Source organism: Lygodium microphyllum, chromosome 30 (genome assembly GCF_053477565.2).
Source record: "Lygodium microphyllum isolate KBCC chromosome 30, Lygodium_microphyllum_v1.1.10, whole genome shotgun sequence".
Lineage (NCBI taxonomy): Eukaryota > Viridiplantae > Streptophyta > Polypodiopsida > Schizaeales > Lygodiaceae > Lygodium > Lygodium microphyllum.
Window position 1 is genome coordinate 94,973,207 of NC_141164.1, and position 23,978 is coordinate 94,997,184.

Sequence of the window (23,978 nt, forward strand, 5' to 3'; positions counted from 1 at the left end):
TTGGTGGATCCTAGCTTTAAGGGCTGCTAACTGCCACCACCTTTAGCAATAATGATCTTATTGAGGTCTCTGTGTATAGTCAATCCACATTCTAAAGGAACCATCTTTCTTCTTGATTAGCAAGATTAGGGATACATAAGGAGAATAAGTAAGCTCAATAAATCCCATCTCTAATAATTATTTGACCTTCTTAGTAACTTCTTCACGCTCATATTTTGAGAATTCGTGAGGTGGCTTATTCAGTGGCTTGGAATGGGACTCTAAATTAATGGGGTGATCAACCTGTCTCTGAAGAGGGAGGGCTATAGGTATCTAACATAAATCCTTGTACTCTTCCAACAAAAATTTCAAAGTTGAATGCTTAGACAAGTTTGAGGATTGATTTGTCACTTCTTTATTCAATGTAAGACAAAGATTTGTGAGGATTTCTAAAATTCCATTTGTAGTGCAATCAAATCCACTGATGTCAAATAATTTTCAACCACACATAGGGAACCTTAGAGAATATTTGAGTGCTAATTTTCACATTACTATTAGCCACTTGTACTTTACTGGGGTGCTATAAGTCCATGGGAAAGCATTTCAACATATCCATGGCTAATCTATTGATAAAACTATGGGTATAGCCACTATCCATTAAATCGAAAACATTCTTCCCATTGATTTTCCATTGAATGTGCAATGTGTTAGGGCTCCTAGAGTCTATACATGCATCCATAAATATGGAACAAATGGAAGTGGCAGCATGTGAGGGTATAGTAGGAGAAATCCCATCGAGATCACAAGGCAAACATCCACCACCTCGGTCAAAAGGGAAACCATCAAACATGTCATAGAATTGCTCTTCCTCGATCATGATCCTCCTTATACTCATCATTTTTGGCATTTATCATGGCATTCATAGCATTTCGGTCCTCATCCTCATTTTCCCAATCTTCCATGACATATATTGTGAACCTGAACCTTGGCTATCTTATAAGGGCATTTAGTAGCATGCTCTACTCTATACTTGTCCACACACTTGAAACATAGTCATTTTCCATTTCTTTTGTTAACTACATCCATCAAAATAAGCCTTTGACCACTTTGTCCAAATGCATTTTTTGGCATGTTTTTAGCATGTATACTTTCTTCCCTTGGGTTGAATGCTATCCTAAAAATATATTGCTTTCTTTTAGCATTAAAGGTGGGGTACGTAGGGATTTCTAAGCTAATATTTGACATGTTACTTCCTCTATAAATTCCTCCATATTGGCGCTTCGTTATGGGAGGTCTTTGTTATCCAAAACCTTGCTGTAAATTATCATTCTTGTGGTACTTACGTGCATATATTTAAGGCAACTCTATCACATCAAACAAGGTGGAAGGTTTTTGAGCCATTACATTAGTAAAAGTAGAGAGGCATGGTTTCAACCCATAAATGTATTTATGTAACTTTGTATCATCACTGATGCTTTGAATATACATTGTCAAGTTCATAAATTGATTTGTGTACTCCCTCAATCTAGGTTCCATTGATCAAGTTGGCACCATCTTCAGGCCAACCATTCTTTTTCCATTGGAGACATAAATACTTGTACCATTTGCATTTTAAAGTCCTCCTAATCAATGAATTATGGATTTTCCTACCATTTGTAATGCCATGAGATATGCACAAATCCCTCTAAATTAAAAAAACATTAGATGAGGATGGTGATTGTAACGTGTCCCCTAGTATCATCCAGGACACGTCTTAGCAGTCCATCGGAAAGGATGTCTAGAAAGCTCCACCCGACACTCCCATGGAATGTTACGGGTTTCGCGATCTAGTTCTTCCCGCGTCTGCCACGTAGCGGAAGTATCCTGGCCGTTTCCACTTAGGATCGACCGGAATTAGGGTTTTCCTAATGGGTAACTAGCTAACAGCAACTAGTGTCAGACCCGAGCGAACTACTTTACGCAGAAAGGCCAGGTCCGAAGCGGATTCACACTGCACTTGGTTCAAGGAGAATGGGAAACGAGAGGGATGCAAAGCTCAACCTCTCTGCCATAAGGCATAGTCCCATTCCGTTCCCCTAAAACAACGTAAATAGGGTAAGACGTAACTCTAGGTCATCGTTCTCGTTATTCTTTTTGATGATGATGATCATTCCGCTGTCTTTCGAGATTTATGAGAAAAGTTCCCGGCTAACCGGGACCACCCAACCGTAGGACGGACCCATGGTCCATCCTCCGCACTTTCCTTGGTTTGTTTTAGTTATGTAATTATCTAACACATTAATTTGACATATAACAATCAGCTTCTTTAATTAATCTTGTTTAAGCACTGGTTCCTTCACGTAATCTTATCACGTGACATATAAAAAAAATATCAAGCAAGTTCTTTCAGCATCTCATCATTTTATCTTTGAATTACAAGAAGTTCCGCCCGTAGGCTTATCCATAATCTGCCCGGAGGCTAACAAGTAATCTCCAGGGATCTCTATTCCAACCGTCAACTAGTATACGGGCTTCGGGATCCAATCCCGAGTCGCGTTAGCCCCTTGTGCAGGACCCGAAAGGCGAGGGATTTACGGCTAGAGCCCCCCCTGCCACCCAAGCGTACTCCTGCTCCAAGTAGAACTCAACGGAGAGACCTCTCGTGGCGGGTTCGGTCCACGTTCCCGGCACGGTCAAACGACCCCCTTAGTTAGGGTCAGGCAGGCAGTCGGGGGTAACTGAAGCTGCCTCTCCCTTCAGGCTTTTAACCTGAAGTATAGATACTTATTTAATTTGTAATTCATAAATCAAACAGAGCTCTAAAATCTCTAGCAAGCACAAACATTTCCATTAACCAACCCAGTTGTATGGCAAACTGCTAAAGAAGTGTTCTTTCCTTTTTGAGTGTATCAGCAGTCATTCTTAAGATGTCTTGTAACTTGGCAAGATCCCTTACATTCGGATGTAGGGTATACCTAGTTTGGTTTACCCTAAGGTACCTTAGATATGCTAGTTCCTATTTTACAACTTTTCTTATTTTGAAGGATATCCAAAAACTACGTCTTTTTGCAAGATAACTTGCGTAAGGATCTGCCGTCTTTGAAAAGGGTTTTTCCCTTTTCTTTTTGTGAATCAATCACAAAATGATTTCATATATGTTGCGCAAGTCAAACGATGGAATAATCTATTTAGACTCCTTAATCTGACGTATGTCAGGCCTAGGGTTTCTTTATTTGAGAACCTTAGGGACGACCCTAATTTCTTATCTTTATGAGTTTATTGTCCTTGCGGTAAGGTAAGTAGTCCAGTGTTTTAGGGCATGAATGTTTCTATGTTTAGATTGGTCCGGTTATCTTTTGGAAAGATTGGTTTGGTCAGCTTTAGGAAGGTAATCTTACTCGTCTTGTCACGGTTTTACTATCTTTGATTACTTTCTCAATCAATACAATTTAATTTGGCATATAGCATAATGTCATGATGATACAAAGAGTGACGATACTCCTAAATACCTCGCTAAGGAATTGGTGAATACACACTTTATTTGTTCCAAGTCCTCAATTTGCAGGGGAAAAGTGTTAATAAAGTATCATCCAGCAATTCCCCATTACATTTTCTTTCCAAATGATTTCGTATGTCTAATTTTTATACTTGTTAATTTCTAACATTTAACTTCCGTTTTCTTTAAAGATAAACTCATGCCAATTAACAACAGTTGCCTTGCTACTAGCAAAGATAACTCTCTAGTAATTTGAGCATTGAAAGAAACTTTTCATGAATTTAGCCATTTTGCCATGATCCGTTGCGAAAAGAATAAGACTAATGGAGCAAGATATAATTTCTTCATTTTAGGACTATAATACTATAGTAAATGGATAGTATTGCCTATTATTTTATAATGCTTGATGCAATTTGAGGGAAGCTAATTTGAATACATTGTCATTCATAAGCTAACTCCTTCGTTAGAATTAATTTGAACAAATATATATATTTCCTTGATAATTTTTCTTTGCATGATTGACTAAAACCCGAATTAATCATCAAGAAGACAACCTGGCTTTGAGGTGAGATATCCACATGGATACCGGGAGATGACTCTCCCGCGGCTACGCCTTGGACTTTCTCAGGAGGCATCGCAAGTGTGGTCCGTCGAACGTGGAAGCAACTTTACAACTTCTCCTTAGAACTCCATCGTCGCTCCTTGCACCGTTCGTCAAAGTAGTTTTTGGAAGGTTTCCCTCCTTGAATTCGGGAATTGAAAAGGGTATTTTTAGAAACTTTTACAACTAAGACCCATTGAAGCCATGGGGAAGGCTTAATGGTCTTTGTAAGCTCGCACGAACGGAAATAACAAGGTGTGGAGAAGACACAAGGTGTAGGAGAGCTTTAAGGAAAAATAATAGCCGTAAAGATTATAAGTAAGGGTCTAAGGGCCCTTAGGTCAAACTTGGAGAAAAAGGGCTTATGGGGGCTTACACATGGGGGAGGGTGAAAGGTTTTTGATGCCAAGGTAAAGGCTTAAGGGGTAATCACGGGAGAAGTGGTTTTAAGAGGCCACAGGAAGAGTGATTCCAAAGCCAAGGGGATAGGTCTTTTAGGGATTATACACAGGTAAATAAGTAATAAGACCCTTAAGGCCTTTGTGCTCGGGGGGGGGGGGGGGGGGGGGGGAAAGTGACTCCAAGTGAAAGAAAAGGGCTTTAGTACGAGGGTGAAAGGGGATTTAAGGGATTTTTAAATCCCGGCGGAGGGGGTTCTAATACCCATGGAAAAGGGTTTTGGATATGGGGGTTAAAAGGGCTTCATAACGTACAAGGAGGGGGTGAAAATTTTTGAAATCCAGGGGAAAGGGTTTTAGCATGGGGGAGGGAAAATGAAAGGGGCTTAAGGGATTTTAACCCCGGGAAAAAAAAAAAAACAAAGGGGGTAGTAGGGTATAGGAAGGGGGTTTAAAGAGGCCCCCCCCTTTGGAAGCTTCCAAGCTTCCAGAAGCTTTGGGGGGGGTTGTTATGGTCGTCCGACCTGACGGGGGGATTTGGAGGCGGCTCATATCTGCTGCCCTGGCGGCCAATCAACAGCGTCCCGTCCCCTCCCTCTTCACAGTGATACGAACTTCGGCAAGGCGTCGATTCTCCTCACGGTCTCCCCCCCAGCCTTCTCTGTCCTGCGGCCCCTCCCCTCCCCTCGTTTAAATAGTGGAGGGAGGGGGATCTTCTCCTTCTGCATGTCAACACGCATGCCCTCCCTCCCTCCACAAGCTCCACCAAGGAGCTTCGTAACTCCTTCTATTCCCCTCCCCCCCTCCAGCTCGTCAGTCGGCTGGAGGGATAAGGGGGGAAATAAAATAAAAAAATTTCAAAAGCCCAATCAATTATTTTCATGCGAACTTTTACAGTGATTTCCCATTGTACTTGGTGAGAATGATCTTATCACATGAAGCTACCTTTCATTTGGGCCATGTTGCCTGTTAAATCCTTGCTGCCTATAAATGCCATTCGACTTGTGATACCATGCTACCCATGATTTTTCTAAGCCAAATAATTACCACTTGGACTACCATTATTCGAAGGGCTCTTGGGATAAGTGGGTAGGCTCTTGGTATAATGATTGACGATTGCCTCATTAGGAAGCCTGCTACACTTATAGCAGGAGAGCTCAAAATAGGCTCTTCATTTCTATGCGAGGGCTCAACTACTTCATAGGTGTTAAATAGGATGCCCCCAACCCCAATAATACCCTAGTGGACATATACATGCTCCAATGGGTGAGGCTGTCTAGCATCAAGCTTTGACTCATTCACTTTTGCTTACACCTAAGTGGTGGCTAAGTGAGTGACAAGATTTTTGAGTTGCTCAAGTGTTTGTTGACTCTAAGAGTTGGAGAGGGCCATTTTTTCAATCACTCGATCCATTTTAGAGAGCATTTGGTTGTGGTTGTCTACCATGTCATGATGTCTCTCAACATGGCAAATCTCACGTTGACATATGGTTTGATTCAACAAGCTATAGGGGTCAATTTTAGGTACCTCTTCATGCATCTCTCCATGGTACTCTTGGGTGGAGCAACGCTCATTCATAGATTCCTAGGAGTTTCTTATCTCCCTCTAAAAATCCTCTTGGGCGGCCTTCCCTTTTTCTCTATGCACTATCATTTTTAGCGCAGTCCATAAGACCTCTATACACTAAAACAACAATACCTTTTAGCCTATAATTCCAATTGACTAATTAAAAACTAAGAGAACTATGACCTCTTTGCAAGAGCTATAGATCTCTCTCATATTAATAATACAAAAAATTATGTGATCAGTTTTCTATTACTATCCTACATTTATTGCATCCTCTGTGTCTACTACTTGTGTTGGACTAAAATATCACTATTTGACCTCCTTAGGGGTTGGACCTACTGCATGACATAGATATCAGTGCAAGCATCTTATGAACCCCAAATATGGTCTAAAAGTGCCTGCAAAAAACTATGCAATCCATGCAAGAGTTTAGAATACCATATATTCAACCCCTTCTCAACATATTTATAGTATACATCCATTTCCCACTTCTAATCTTCTTCAAATGGATAAAGGGGGAATGTACCCACACTTGCAAATAAGTTTAGACTTTGAGACTTGAGGGGTGTGCACTATTGTATCTCTCTTCCAAATCAAGCCATAGAAGAAAAATTCATTCAAATGTCTTGAAATCTCCAAGCATTAGAGTCATGCACTATGTTATGGCCTCTCAAGACTATAACAAGGATACATGATACATCAATCTACCTAAAGATAACCCCATAGCAACAACTAACTTTCTGAATCCATGTATAGCAACTATCATCATTTAATATTCAGGAACACTACACAAACAAGAAATACCTATTATGATTATTCATGTGACACCATTCTCTTGAAAGATAAATGATAGTTTACAGCCATCACGACTACTCATGATCACATAACTCAAAGTAGACAACATAGATATTCAGGAAACAGACATAGATAAGTAGAATCAACATCAGTGATCATCTCATGGCACTGTCATGAAGAATGTGTCATTCCTAATCATACAACGTCTGATCAAATACAAATTCCTAATGTTTTTTGACTTGCACCTGACTTTCAAGTGAAACATCATATGAAAGCTAAAGTCACTTTACACATGCTAATCCCAAAAGCCTACATGCATACAAGTACTAAGGTATGAGATAGCATTAAATATATAGTTGAATTCAAGCCATAACACCTAGCACAATAGCATGGTGGATGACTAGGACAGTTAGGACCTGAATCCACAAGCATGCGACTAACTATCTTAAAACATGAAAACTAACTATGATGAAGAGTAACTCAAAGAACACAGTTATGCCTTGCTGGAGGCCTTGCATGTCAAGAATCGCATGGTGGGGGGACTTGCTTGAGATATTGCACCAAAACACACACTATATACACAAGAGGAAGCTCACTCAAGAACACAAGAAGAGAGATGGAGACCAAAACGTTTTCTTGCTAATTTTTTATCTTTCTTCCACACACTATACAATGTACACAAAGTGTACATAAGATACAACATAAATGAAAGTGGCCTACTAAGTCAAATAGTGCATTAACAAACTACACTAATCAAATGGTGCTATGTCTTTGCCAACTGAAAGTAGGTGTAACAAACTAAATATAATAAGTGATAAGTTAGTGGCCATGTGAGTATCATAATGACCACCAACATGGTAAGTATAGATGTGTAGACCCATCTAGCTAGGCGGTTCATCTAGTTCATCAATGTCCGCACGTGTTGAGCTAGCCATCTCAACACTCCCCCTCAAGCTCAACTCTATCTCTGCAACTCCAAGTAAGCTTTGGAACTTTTGAAGCTTCTCTGCACCCAATGCCTTTGTGAAAATGTCAACTATCTAATCCTGTGTGCTGATATATAACAAGTAAATCTCTCTTGCAAGTACATTTTCTCTCACAAAGTGGTAGTGCACCTCAATGTGTTTAGTCCTAGCATAGAACACTGGATTCCTAGCTAGCTATATGTTGCTCGCATGCTGTCACAATGAACGACAATTGGACCATCTCCCTGTACATCCAAATCACCTAATAACTTTTGTAGCCATACCACCTCACATGCTACCATAGGAGCACCTCTATACTCAGCCTCTGTACTTGATAAAGAAACTATAGGTTTCTTTTTGTTGCTCCATGTGGCGGCTGCATACAAAGGGAAAAGATGAATCCACTAGTAGATCTTTTATCTAACATGCTACCAGCCTTATCTGCATATGTGTATCCAAAGACCTATACATCCTTACCTATCTCATAAAAAAATCCATAATGTAAAGTGGACTTCACATATCTCAATATACGTCTAACTCCAAATGAGGCTTTCTAGGCATCTGCATAAAGTGACTGATAAGGCCAACAACATAGCTCAAGTTTGGCCTTGTGATAGTCATGTAAATCAAACTCCCTACTATCCTCTTGAACATAGTAGGGTCTTCTATATCATCCCCAACGTCAGCACTCAACACTTTACATTTTGCTCCAATGGTACTGAAAGAGGCTTACATGCTGTCATACCATACTTAGATAATATATCCAAGCCATATTGCCTTTGGGATAGCCATATACCATCATCACATCTGATCACCTCAAAACCAAGAAAATATCTCATCTCACCCAAATCCTTCATCTCAAAATTCTTCTTCAAGAAGTCCTTAACTTCAACAATCCCATTGTCACTATCACTTGTAATAATCAAGTCATCCACATAGATGACTATGATGATCAAACCTACATCTCCCCTTCTCACATAAAGTGAGTGATCAGCATCGAAAATACAAAATCCAATATTGGCAAGATAATCTCCAATCTTGTCAGACCATGCTCTAAGTGCTTGCTTCAGCTCATAGAGTGCCTTGTTTAACTTGCACACATATGTGGGATGCTCTAAATCCTCATAACCTATTGGATGCTCCATATACACTTCTTCTTGCAATTCACCATGCAAGAAGGAATTCTTAGTATCCATTTATTGCAAACTCCAACCTTTAGGTGCTACCAAGGCAAACACGTATCTAATAGTTGCCATCCTAGCAACTAGACTAAATGTCTCTTCATAATCTATGCCATATATTTGAGCATAGCCTTTTGCAACCAGCCTAGCCTTATACCTGCTAACGGAACCATTTGCATTATGCTTGACTTTCTAAGCCAATAACTTTCTTACCCTTAGGCAAGGGTACCAAATCCCAAGTCTTATTGGCTTCTAATGTAGCCATCTCCTCATCCATTTGCTACATCCCAATGTGCATGACCAACAATATCCTCAAAATAAGTGGGCTCAATGTCCTCAACCACCTTTAGCATATAAGCATAATGGTGAGCTCCATAACCTTCAAAACCAAATCTTTTAATAGGGTATCTATTGACCCTGCTAGACCTGTGTACCACTGGATCACTCAGTCGAGCCTTTACATTACTATGTGCTCTCAATACACCTAGTGTCATGATTGAAGGAATAGCAAGCTCATCATCCAAACTCTTTGAATCATTAGAATCTCCATCAAATCCAAAATTACTAGTAGATGCATCATTACCATCCAACACTTTCTTCTTTCCTTTGTCTTTTCCTGCAACACTTAAAGATCCACCTGAAGATTGGGGCTACTCCTTCATCTCCCAGACCAAGGGCTCACTGTAGGTGTAGTATTAGATGATGTTTTTGGTCCACTAAGACTCTGTGATTCTTTCTTTTCTTTCTATACATAGCTATCATGATCATTATCATCATCTAATGCATCACCAGCAGGTGCATACCAACTACTCATCTCATAAAAAATAACATCATTGCTCACTCTAAACTCACATGTCATAGGGTTATAGCAATGATATCCTTTCTGCTCTAAAGAGTATCCAATAAAAATACATTTTTTATCCTTTGGATCAAGCTTCTTTTGTAGCTCATCTGGCATATGAACATATGCAACACAGCCAAATACCTTCAAGTGTGATACATCGGGCTTCTTGCTTGTAAAGCATTCTTGGGGGGTCCATAAACTACAACTATGGGAGTTATGTTCATAATATAGACAGTAGTATGAACAACTTCAGACCAAAAATGTTTTGGCATATTCTTTTCAGCTATCAATGCCCGTGCAACTTTTGAAATATGCCTATTTTTTCTTTATGTAACCCCATTTTGCTGTGGGGTATATCTACAAGTAAATTATCTCTTTATCCCATGAGTCTTCAAGAAGCCACTAAACTCATTAGAGAGGTACTCTCCCCCTCTACCTGATCTTAAGTACTTAAATTTCAAGCATGTTTCTATTTCAATAGTTACATTACTATTTTCCTTCATGAAATATACCAATAGCTTCCTTGGACATTGTATTGGGCATGCCAGACTCTTTGGGCACCGTCCATTAGCTTTATTCCTATTTTGTGTTAAAGCAAAATCAAAAGCTAAAAGCTTGCTATTTTGTAATTTGGGCTATTATTTGAGCTTGAAGATGAATAATACATAAAATATATGCTTTGTGGAGCGCTCACACAAGGCATGGGGGGAGATTGCACCCAATTGGTTTTTGGCTCTTGTCGTTCATGCTTTTTACCTTGTAATTTGTGCAAAAAGTAGAGTTCTATTGTTCTTGGGGACCTTCCGGCATTCACTACGCGAGCGTACATCATCCGATCTGTGCACTAGTGGTATCAGAGCGAAGCTGAGATCAAGAGCTTCCAATCGCTACCCATCTCGTGCGAAGGCAGAGCTCCTGGAATGATCGGGCTCTACGGTCAATCTCGTCACGAACGGCCGAGACAGGCAGATTTCTGGCAATCAAGAACCCCTGTTTCCATCATCCGATCGCGAGGGACCAATCTGCAGAGGCGGAGGACCACTCCCAACTCTCCCTCATCAAGTCATTTTGTACAGAGAACAGAGTAATTTCCATATCTCTCATTAAGCTTCAAAGCTTAAGTTTAAAAGTTATTAAGCTTAGCTAGAAGCTTTAACAAGCTTCATCTCAAAATTCGTCACGTCTGGGACAAGAGAAGACCTCCGATTTTTGCGCCGGCAGCAAAAACGCCCCCCCACGAATTGTGTCGTTTGCTGATTATTAAGCCCCCCAAGCTTAATTACTTAAGCTCCTTAAACAATCAAGTCATTCCAAACTCCAGGTCACACCCAACCAGTCAAGTTCAGCAAGTCTCTCAAGTCTAAATCCTGCAAGTCAGATAAATCGACTAAGTTTTGCAACTCTGCAACTCTGCAAGTCACATTAATCTGCTACTTTGCAAGTCAGACAAGTCAGCTGGAGTCAAAACTGACTTCTGTCAAAAACTCATAGAAGGGTTGTTCCTATGCAGAAACTCCGAACTGCAAAGTTGTTCATTGGAAGGTACTCTACCCATCGCAGGTTTGCTGAAGCATTTTCAGCATACGAAGAAGAATAAAACGCAGATTTTTCGAAGATTGTGAAGTCTACACCCAAAAATACATAAGCCTTGTATTCCCAAACTTGAGCTACGCTCATCCCGCTAACTTGATTTTGAGTGAGAAAGGTCTTTTGAGTTTTTCAGGATGACGGAACCACATATGGATGATCTTATGGCTGAAGGCGACTTACCTGAACCTACGATGGAGCAAAAGCTGGATCTAATTATGATGCAATTGGAAGAAGAATGAAGGGCTAGGCAAGCATTGCAAGTTCAACTGGCAAATTTACAAAGAGTGTCTACCGATAAAGAAGAACCTCAATCTGAAGATCTTATCCGATGTACCATCGGCGCAACTCTCGAAGCTCAAACCATCCGCAAGGAATCAAAGATAAGTAAAAGAAGTTTCAAATTTCGTACTTTCAATGGCATACGAGAAGGAAAAACTGTTCTAGCATTCATTAGTCAGTTTGATGACTATTTCCATGAGGAAACCTATGCAGAAAAAGATAAAATCAAGTGTGTCACTAATCATTTAGTGGACAGAGTATCTCTTTGGTGGACTGTAATACGCAAGAGTATAGATTGTCCCGCTACCTGGGAGAATTTCAAGAAGTTCATGCATAATTTCCTTCCTCCACAATTTCATGAGAAAGCCATTAAGCAATGGGATCTTCTTCAACAACGGGATCGTGAGCCTATTCCTCAGTACATAGAGTATTTTTGGAATGCACTACTCCAGCTACGCATGCTTGAAGACGTACCTGAAGCGACACACAAGCGCAAGTATATGTGTGGACTCCTTGGGCATTACTACACTGAAGTTAACATGTTCAAGCCTGCTACTCTTGAAGATGCCATTTCACTAGCTCACGACACTGAAGACAAGCTGCGAGGTAGAGACAGACGTCCACAGCAATTCCAATCCAATGGTAACTATGGATCCAAACAATTCAATTCCAATTTTAGAAGATTTAATCCAGGTCGTTTCACTTCATCATCTTTCTGTAAAAATTGGGCAAAACCACCTGCATTACCATCCAATGTTAATCAAAACCCTAAGCCTATTCCACAGCTAAATCCTAATGTACCTAGACATCCTGCCATTGCAAACAATGTAACCAAAGCCAAGCCAATAGTATGCTATAAATGCCACCAGCCTGGACATCTAGCATCAAATTGTCATTCAAAGAAGCCACCTGCCCATATCAACTACCTTGGAGCAATAGACGAAGACAAACATGAAGATATGCCTGATTTCACTGAAGATGAGAATGACACTACTACACCTTCGGATACTTTACCAGGTATGCCAACTCCACATTCTTTATTGACTATGAAATGTTTGGTGCATGGAAAGGAAAAGATTATTTTGCATGATGACGGCAGCACTCATGATTTTATTTCAGCAAAGCTAGTAAAAGAATTGAAGTTACAGACTGTACCTACGCATTATCATATTAAAGCAGCATTCTTAGGCACTAGGTATAATGGTACACAGGAAGTGCATGACTTAGAGATTCAAATTGGTCAATACACTGAAAGAAGAAATTTTCTAGTTGTTCCATTACAGTCGAGTGACATTATTTTAGGTATGCCTTGGCGTCATCAGCATAATCTAGGTATAGACTATTTCACACATTCAATGAATATTAATTTTCAAGGAAAACCTATTACATTGTATGGTATGCATGCATCTAATGTTTTTCCACTGCTTTCGCATACTCAAGCTAAACGTGCATTACGCAAGAGTAGTAAATCCTATCTCATTTGGGTGAATGAACTGCAAGTAAAAGAAAGTCATATGCACCCTAGGCATAAAGAATTTCTTGCATATTTTACAGACTGTTTTGCCGAAGACCTACCACCTAGTTTACCTCCTTCACGTCCAGAAGACCATAAAATAGATTTGATTCCTGGCATCCCCGGGGGTATTATCCTAGGAGGCATATTTCACGGTGGATTCCGTGCCACGGTGGATTCCGTGAGGTTTTACGGTGGATTCCGTAAACTTTGATGACCGGGGCTCATACACAAAGTGGATTCTTTGTGCGAGAAGTTGATGGGGACGCCTGTCCTTTTCGGGCGTTTCATTAATTTAGTGTGTACATGGATGATTCCATGGCGGGTGATTCCGCAAAATGCATATTAAATTAATAAACATTTATGAGTTTAGAGTGCGCACTCGTAATAAATTAAGGTTAGGATTTATTTCTAACCAGTTGATTTATTTATGTAGCTGAAGACTGCTAGGTATTCACTTTTGTCGGTTTAATTGTATTATTTTACTAATGATTGTGAATGCTTCAATTGATGTGTAGAGATAGCAGCAGTGGCGGAGGAAAGCATTGGAGGTAGCGAGTATTCGATTTATGGATTATATTTTGATAGGCGCCACGCCTATATTTTGTCACGCCTATTTATTGAGGCGTCAGATATTTATTATTATTTTGTATGCGCATGGGCGCACGATTATGTTATTTCTATTTGAACATTGTATTGGGCATGCCAGACTCTTTGGGCACCGTCCATTAGCTTTATTCCTATTTTGTGTTAAAGCAAAATCAAAAGCTAAAAGCTTGCTATTTTGTAATTTGGGCTATTATTTGAGCTTGAAGATGAATAATACATAAAATACATGCTTTGTGGAGCGCTCACACAAGGCATGGGGGAGATTGCACCCAATTGGTTTTTGGCTCTTGTCGTTCATGCTTTTTACCTTGTAATTTGTGCAAAAAGTAGAGTTCTATTGTTCTTGGGGACCTTCCGGCATTCACTACGCGAGCGTACAGCATCCGATCTGCGCACCAGATCTTAGCCTTTAACTTGTCATACATAAGACCAACCCAATTTGGCATCCCCAGATGCTCAACATAATGGATAATGCCATAAGTCTCCTTGGCAATACTATTGGTATTGATAAACATTATAAAACATTCCATGAACCATCTGGCTACATCCTTCTTGGTTGCATCAATCCTCTTCAAAACATAAACATTACGTGGACCTGTGGAACCCCAAAAGCCTGAAACATTTAATCTTTAGAACACCACCATAATGTGGGATTCACATTCATCAATAATGCAAACACATGGCTCACTATTGTTGTAGTAAGTTTAATTCAACTTGCTATTCTGCCTTGATATTTCCTCAAATTTTCCAATTGAACTGAGGCATGCACATTGCTTGTGCACTTAGCCAAGAGCAAGCGTGCAAAATCATATAGGCCAATCTTCTTTGACCATGCTTTATTGGCAGCATGCTCAACATCAAGCACCAATGTAGAATCAACAAACGACATTTGCACAGCACTAGGGATGTTTACCTGAGGTGGAACTTTCATTACTGCATCGATATCATGCTGCTTCTTGGGCTTCTCTTTAGCCACCAGCAAGTCAAAATCCTCATCATTATCATCATCTAGTCTAGTGTGCTTCTACATAGACAGCCGTCGCGGCACTAAGCGTTGCGGCATGTATGAGTCATGACATGGAAAACCAGCCTATTCACAGAACATGATGGTGAAAAAGAAGAAGAAGAAAATGAAGTAGTCATTTTCTCCATCTGAGCACACAAGTAGAATTCTTCTTTGTGTGTTAGGGACTTTTGAGCCACTTGTCCCGTCACCATGAGAAACAAAAAACCACTCCTTTTCATCATTGCTTGTCACATCATTGATAAGTGTAAAGGTGAGCTCATGCTCAACTGCCAAGACCCACAGACCTCAAGCATTTCAAGCAAACACATATGGCTATCTCTCACCTAGCCGATGCACCTTTGATTCTACTGGGGTGTAGTGAGCTTATCTCGATGCCAGAATGAGTTACCTCCTCCCTCAAGCACACCGGTAGCTCCACGATTCGAAATGTAAGCTCAAGCATCCTCAAGCATCCACCTCCAAGCTCCATCCTCCATAGCCGCACATAAGACAAGATGAGAGAATAGAAGAGAAGAAGAGAGGAGATGATGGAGAGCTTCACCTCCAAGATCCCTCATCCTCACACACTCACTTCCTCACACTCTCACATGCCCTCTCTCAAGCCTACACAAACAAGCACGAAGGGGAAGAGAAGAAGATGAGTCCAATTTTCCACACACCAAAGAATGAGCTTCTTATTCAATTTTTGAGTTTATATACAAATCCCTAATCCCTTTTGGGCAGTCATCCCCTTTTTTACATGGCCAACCAAGGCCCTATTCCCATTGTCCTCCTATCTTCTTAGCTTCCTTTCTACCACCCGTCTACCCTTACAATTTGCACAAGAAGGAGCCTGGTACTCTTTTACAAAAGTTTCAAGGGTGCCTTGCATTTAAAAATACACTTTTGACTTTGACTTGGCTTTTGAGGCCGCCCTTGCACTTTTGGTTGTTTTCCTTCTTACTTCTTCCATTGTGCCCGATTTCCTTCTGGACTGCCTCTTTCAACTCATCCCAGCTTGCACTTTTCCACTTTTTTTTCACTTTTTCTGGTGTTGAGGTTAACATCACCCCCTCCTAGCCTAGCGCAAGTCCCATGGCACTGATGGGTAGTAGTTGGAAGGTGGGATGGTTGTAGCCAAATGGCTTTTTTGAGTTTGTATACAAGCCCCTTGCTGAGGATGGTATTGGACGGATCTACCCTTGAAATTGAAGATGGTGTTGGGGCTGGTCCCTCCCTGACGTTGATGGTGGGTGCATCTGTCCTTTGAAATTGCAGATGGTGTTGGATGGATCCCTCTCTCTTGCCCTTGGAGGTCACTATGATGCGATCCTAACATGGCTTTTCCCTATTCCCTTCAAGTTGCCTTATCCCTTCACCTATGCTCATTTAGACTATACAACGGGGACCTGGCACTATTATAAAATGAGTTATATTATACCCCACACTTTCCTTGTAAGAGCCTTTGAGGGTTATCCCTCATCCTTGAGAGAGCCTTGCTAGAACATTCAGTGCTTTCCTCCATCCTTGAGAGAGCCTCCTTGGCAGGACCTCCCTTATCCTTTAGAGGACCTCACCAAAATATTCAAAGCCCCCCCACGTTTTTTCTGAGCTTGCCATCTTCTACACTTTTCTTGCCTTAGTAGAATGAGCTTCTTCATTCACTTTTTGACTTGGGCTTCCTTGGTCTTCCTCTGCTTCGTTCGACTGCATGGTGATATGTTGTGCAACATCGGTCGTATAAGTCGATGATGATAGGGTTTCGTGGGGATTGGTCTTGGGACAAAATTGATCAACCAGTTGAGGTGGTGGGGTCCAAGAGTGAATTAAGTGGATGATGGGGCCTCTAAAGTTGGTGGATTGTAGCATTTATATTTACCTGAAAAAAAAGAAGGTGCACTATCTAGGGGTGTGTCTACCTTACTGTGTGGTGTATTGTGCTCATGCTAGTGGATATGGGAGTTGGGTTGTGAACCACAAAGCTTGGGTATTGTCCCACACTTGAGGATCCAGTTCATGCATAAGGGTGGTGTGGTGAGGACAGGTCTAACCGTAGGCATGGGTGACCTCCTGAGGTATATCTTGAGGACATTTTTAACTTGAGGACCCTTAGGTGCAGTGATTGTGACCTATGTGCTTTTTTTTTGCCTCATTGATCTAGCCATTGCACAGATATCTTTGTCATCATTGAGGTTAAGAAAGAGTGGTGGGAGGCAACATTCTTGTGAAGTAGGGTCTTGACTTAAAAACATCCCACTAAGGAGTCATGTCTTACTGCCCCCTTTCAAAACTTGGCCTATGTCTTTAGTTGGTCTTTGCCTCTCTTCTCCCCTATGCTCTAGTGGCTTTACTTCTTTGGGCCCTGCAGTTTGCGAGTGGACGTGCAGTCCATATCTTAGAGGCCTGTGGGCGATCTCCAACTTTTTCCTTAATGCCTCAACAGCCTCCTCTTCATCAGATTGCATGGCATCCAAGAGAGTGTGGAGGAAGGTGCATTGTTGGGCTTCCAAAATCACTTGTGCAATCTCTGCCTGCCCTTTTCTCTAATAACACCCTATCACCTTGTGCAAGGGCTAGCTAGCACGCTAAGTCTCTCACCCTTTCTTTGCTCCTATCCACCCATTCATCTTCTTTTTTCTTCATTTCTTCCAAGCTTTCGTGTGCTTGTAGGCTAATGCCCTTAGCCTCCTCTCTTGTTCCTCAATTTGTCTATCCAAGCGTTATTGCTCATGAGAATGTGTATTTCTGCCACAAGCTTTGCTTGCTACCTCTCCTCCCTTGGCCTTGAGCTTCTTCTTTAGCTCCTTGATCTCTTTTTGATACATGGCCACTTGATAAGTTCTTTCTAATTGAGAGGCTGCCATCGTCTCTCTTTTGACCTTGAGCTCAATGACGGCTATTTTATTATCTTCTTTCACATGCTCTAGTTGTGACAGGAGTTCCTACACATAGTCACCATAGTTTGTAGACAACGGCAATGCGGTGGGGATCGTGGTCATAGATGCTTCTATTTTATGCCTTTTGGGGTCCTGTCTGGACTCTACATTCGCAACAAGCTATGTTTTTGCTCTCGTCACAGGGGTTCATGTACTTGCACCTTGACCTATCTCTTTATTGACCAGGAATTGCACCCGAGCTACAAGATTGTTGGCATCCACTGTGGTATAGGAGTCTTGGGTGGGTGCAGTGACTAGGGTGGCAGGCATTAGGATGGGTGGGATCGGGTTGATTAGACCTTGCCCTTTCCCTCGACTACTAGGGGTGGCAGGATTTTGGGTGTTTTGGAGCTGGTGCTTGGACATTCTTGTATGGGTGGACTCATGGCAGCCAGCTCTTCTTGCCTTCAAGGTCTCCATTGAGAGGTAGATGGCCAAGGCTATGTCTTTTCCTCAGATCTTCTCTTTCTCTCCTCTTCAGCTTTCTTGGATTCTTCTTTTATTCTCTATGTCTCATCCCTTTCTTTTCTCTTTCTTCATTCTTTTGTGCTTTTGGACTTACTTTGGGCTCCGTGTAGGTCTGCTTTCTCTTTCTTCCCTCTCTCTTCTTTTGCCTTCTTTTGTGGAGTCTCCTTCTTTGATTTCTTGGCCCTTACTTGGGTGGCCAAATTGTGCTTCTTGCTCTCCTTATTCCTCGCTTATAGTCCTTTTGCTGGACTGCTCGTGTCCTTGGCACGGAGGGGACCTATCTGGTGTCTCATGATTGCCTCGTCTTCTTGTGCTTTCCCTAGTGATTCTCTTACGATGGCTGTCAAGACCCCTCTGAAGCCAATGGTAGAGCCCTTAGATGATGACGATTTCCTAGCTTTGGAGGACGGGGACTCTCCCCCCGCTGCAGGTCTTTCACTAGTGGCCAATGCTTTTTTTGACATTTCTATTGTCTTCCTATGAAGCCATTTAGGCTCACCTCATGGAAGGACTTGGCAGCGATGCTCTCTAGCATTGGCACATTGATTATTTTCATCAATGTGTTGTACCTTTGGCTAGAGAATAGGGCGTGCACCATTTTGGCCTGAATTTGAACTTCAGGGTGGTTGGGGATATTAGCTAGGCTGATGCCATCGTTGGTGTGGACTATCACTTTGTCCATTCCCAACATATTGTACACATCCCTTTTTATTCATCTTTCCACTTTGTTGGATAGGCCCAATGCTTTTTGTACCAACTCAGGATTCAGCTCAATTTCTACTTGGCTGGTCATTAGGGGAGTTTTGAGGTCTCAAAAATGCCTTTTAGGAGATATAAAGAGAGTGCTCTAGACCAATAGGAGAAAAGCCTCCATAACGAAACTTCTATTTTCAAAAAGAAAATTTTTATTTTACAAAAAGATACACATATAATAATATTACGAATTTTTTTAAATCAATATCTATTTTTAGCCTCTTATATTTGTGATTATGACATTCTTTACATTAATGATATACAATCTTGGCCTCTTTTATTTAATGACATGTCTAAATTAACGATAATGATAGGTTTACTCTAAATTCAAATTAGTAAAAAGCTTGGCACATTTTTTTCCTCCTTTCTTTTGTCCCTCTTGTGGTATCTTAGTCATCTCTCTCTCTCTCTCTCTCTCTCTCTCTCTCTCTCTCTCTCTCTCTCTCTCTCTCTCTCTCTCTCATCAGCCTCATGTTACGCTTTTGGGAGAACCACATTGCATAGATCGTTCTTTCACCATAGCTACCCTTTCCTACCACGGGGGAAGAGAATCATTGTATATGTGGAAAGGTCCCACGGGTCATAATTTGGCCTTCCATGGACGATAATAAACTACTCTACTCTACTCTCTATGCTATGGATACAAAAATTCGACCTTCAACAAGGTGTTCAAGCTCCCAAATCATATCCATATCAGTGTTTCACTCATTCCTAAAAGATGGAAGATGGATTCCTACGATCATTAGCAAAGGCAGTTGGATCACCATGCAACAGGCAAAACGTGGAAAAGGCGAAGATATGAGAGCTCGTTCATCTCTGCTTGGAAGGGTAGAATCTAATATTTCAAGCTTGGAGTAAATAAGAATAGCATAAAAGAGGTCCTGGTGCAACATGTGTTTATGCACAAAGAGCTATATTTGGAACTTGGAAGTTCAAATCTTCCAATGCATAAACCAAATCATAAGGATTTGATTCTTAAAGTCTTTCTTTTCTTGAACTTGGTTTAAGGTTTTCTATTATAACATTTGTTCATTTGTCTTGTAGATGTCTATCCCTCTAATCTTGAGGAATGGCAACCTGTCGAGTCTATTGTTGATGTGATTGATGTGATGCATGGCTTGATTGGAGAAGAGATGTACAAAGGTAGAAAGAAGACAGAGCTTGCAGAGAATGGAATATTCTTCTAGGACCATTCTTATATTGTCCCATGCAGCGTAGCCAATGGGGATCAATATCCCCCCTTTCTTTGCCGGATTTTTCAAGCTTTGAGTGGCCTTTTCCATATCCAGCTACTAGTGAGGGCTATAGATGTAAAATATTTTCTGAGATACAGAGAGCATTAAAACCTAGTATCTCAAGTAGGCTAAGAAAAGTTACTTTGTTCATGTCTATTAACATATTTATTGACTTATTTTCTAATGCTGAGATAAGAAAATCAAAGGCTATGCTTTCAGTGAAGAGAGTAGCATATGATCATTTTATAGAATTTGTTGATGAGGGATGGGACACTAGGACAGAAGGGAAAATTATATGTAAGATAGATCAAGACTCTGCTCAAATTTTCATCCTTAGATTTTATTATAGTAGATGACATTATGATTGCTTGTAAATATATGATTGATACTCAAATTTTCATCCTTAGATTTTATTATAGTAGATGGCATTATGTTGGCAATAGTCTGGTTGCTTTAGACCAAAATCCTGATCATTTTAGCAAAGGTCCTATTGTGGATCTTGATGTTTAGTACAATGAGGATATTATTGCAATCTTAAAGGTCAGATCATCATGTATGCTACATCAAGTGAGGATGGATTTACAAAATGAAGATATTGAACTACCATACTCATTTGTGTTCTAACTTAATAACAAACAAGTAAGTTTTTATTTCATACTATATCCACTTAGGAGTATATATTATTTCACTTCGTGATTAATAAACATTTGTAACTTTTTTTTTACAGATATCAACGAGGAGAGAGAAGAATATACAATGAAAGAATATTGAGGAAAAGATCTCTTTACTATCAATATAAAATACATGTACAAATTTTTGTCAGCCACCATCTCCATGACTTATACACAAGGGCTTACAATCTGAGGCAAAGCTACTTTTTTTGAGAACTTTTCTTAGGAGAAGGGACATCCTTTCTAGGAGTCCTTTTGCCTATCTTTGATGCTTTGGTTGTTGAAGGCATAGCTTCACCTATTGTAGTTACATGCACCTCCTCTTCTTCAATGTCCAAGCCCCGTTCTTGTCAGTTGTATACAATTGGCCATTATGTACTTCAAGAGCTTTGCTCTTATACACCAAATGTGCTCACTTGTATAGTAATCCCTTGTAAACTGTCATACATTTGTAAGAAAATATTTTTAGTTCATTGTTATTTTTTACAATGGACTATTTTGCAATAAAATTCTATCTTAAAGTTTAGTATGGTTCACATTACCTTTATAAGTTTATCATCATTGAGATAAATTAATTGAACCAATCTTCTAGCATTTACAATTACTCTCCAGCCACAAGAGTAACTATCATCCTGATGAGGACATTGCAATCAACAATATAAAGTAAAACTATGAAACTTTTTTGTGGTAGTTTTTGGAATAAATTTTCTTAGTATGTTCCAAACATATTAATCAAGAACTTACCGCAACTTGTCTATATTGCATTGTTGCAAGTAAGTCAGAAGGCCTGGGAGGCCTTTTCTCTAGCACTTCAATCAATCTTTTGCAAATCTGTACCAAAAAGGCAATCAAACTTAGAGATATTACAAAAGAAATATCAAAATAATTAGATTATCTACAACAAAAAGATCAAGATATCAAGGAGACCTTAGATTATATAACTTACAACTTGGCATTTCCATGGCTTCCTTTTAGAGAATTGATGAGGAAACATTGCCTCTCCATAGAGCCTACTCCAATTAGGCTCCAATGAGAACTGAAAACAAAAATATTTCAATAATCTAGCAAAATAAGATCTCATAAAATCTTTAAAAAATTATCTGAACCAATGATCAAAAGCACTCACATCAAGCTCACTCCTCATATAGTATGAGATGGATGGATCAAGAACCTCAATCTTTTGTTGTATATCAAAGGGTAGCTCATGCATTACACACCTAGCAAAGAAATGGAGATAGTAAGCATCAACATGAAAATCTATTGCTAGAAAAATATGGTGAGTAAAAACAAATTTTGGTAAACTATACCTCATCCCATCAAGAAGAATCGAGTCATTTACTTCTCTCACTTTATTCTGAAGAATTTGAACACAAGCAGAGTCCAAAAATACCATATTAGTTCTCTTGTTAAGATCACCATGTAAAAAGTAAGAACCATTGAATCCCTTAGGGTCATCCCTTTCAAGAAGGGTAGATAACTTCTCTTCAAAAGATGGGAGTTGTTCTACTTCCTTTTCTTCTTCCTTCTTTCTTTTATACTCCCTCCATTTATCACCCTGCTCTATTGTGGCCTTTTCCTCTTTCTCATACTGTCTTGTGTCCATTTCATGTGTAACATCTTCAACCTTCAGACCAATATCATTTTTATTCTTTCTATATGGAGGCACATTTAAAATATTGAAAGCCTTCACATCAAAAAGAGGGACTGGATCAAGGACCTTTGAAAACCTATATCTCAATCTCCTGAGGATTATCAAGTCTTTATCCATAAGCGTAAGCCTATGTGCATGAGCAGCACAAATATAAGAATCTTGGAAAAACTCAATAAAAAAATCCTATGTATCCTTTTGAATACAGTTGAGACCTGTTCTAGTCCATCTAAAACTATGAAGACTATGCTTGTCATAGATTTCTCTGACAAGCCTTTGCAAAGACAGCTTTGGAATTGCATTATTCAGAGCCTTCATTGCACTTCTAATCTCCTTAAGGCACCTTACATGCTATGAGAACCTTCTTCTTGGCTTTGATTTCCTTGAAAGTTTGGAAGGCTTTAGCAATATGAAACATCCAAAAAAACAAATAATACAAAAAAGTTAGGAAAGATCTCTTAATCTCTCATATCAATTTATCTACAATCATGAAGTAGAAGCATACACTAATTACATAATCTAAATCCAATTTAAATAAAACAATGCACAAGACGTATGAAATGCAAGGAGACCTTTAAGGCCAGAGAGCTTCACACCATATCATGTTCCATATGAAAAAAGGGAAACAATGCATGTTCAAGTCATATGAAATTCGAGGAGGCCTGACTTGGAAAAAGAACACTACACCAATCGTGTTTCATACGTCACATTAGAAACATGGTAGGGCTCAAGTCATAAGAAACGCGAGGAGGCCTAATTCGAAAAAAGGAACATAAAATCCATCGTGTTTCATACATCACATTAGAAACATGGCAAGGCTTAGTTGTATGAATTACAAGAGGCCTCACTTGGACAAGAGAGACCTTATATCCATCGTGTTTCCTCCTTTCATATTCTTGCTATAACATTCAAAGAACAATATGTTGTATTCTACAAACACATCTATTCTACAAGATATCTTCACCTAGTATCATCTTGCAACATTTTTCATGTCACTATCTAGAAGTAAAATTTATATCTCTATTTGGAAGCATGAAGTTTACGGATGAAACGCCCGCACCCATGCTACAACAGAAATAGTGCAGGCCTTAGGCATATGAAACACGAGGAGGCCTTACATGCATAAGAGGAACCTTGCACCCATCGCTTTTCATGCATTTGGAATTTTTGGGGATGATTTGGGAGGATTGTTCAAGTGATTCAGAACTAACTCATATTTTAGCAAAAGCTTACGTTGTTGAGTGTTGGGTGTATATGCTATCGATGAAACCTTCTTTAGTAGCCTTGCATGGAAGAATAATTTTGTACTGCGATCAAATTAGCATTGTGTTAGTGTGGTTGATCATAGAGATTGTTTCGTCTTCAAAAAAACTCTTTTGCGGTTCAGAAGTTGGGTTTATAAGGATGTTGTTTATAGTGGGGCTGCTGTTATGCATAGTTAATTTCACACATGTGACTGAGGACTG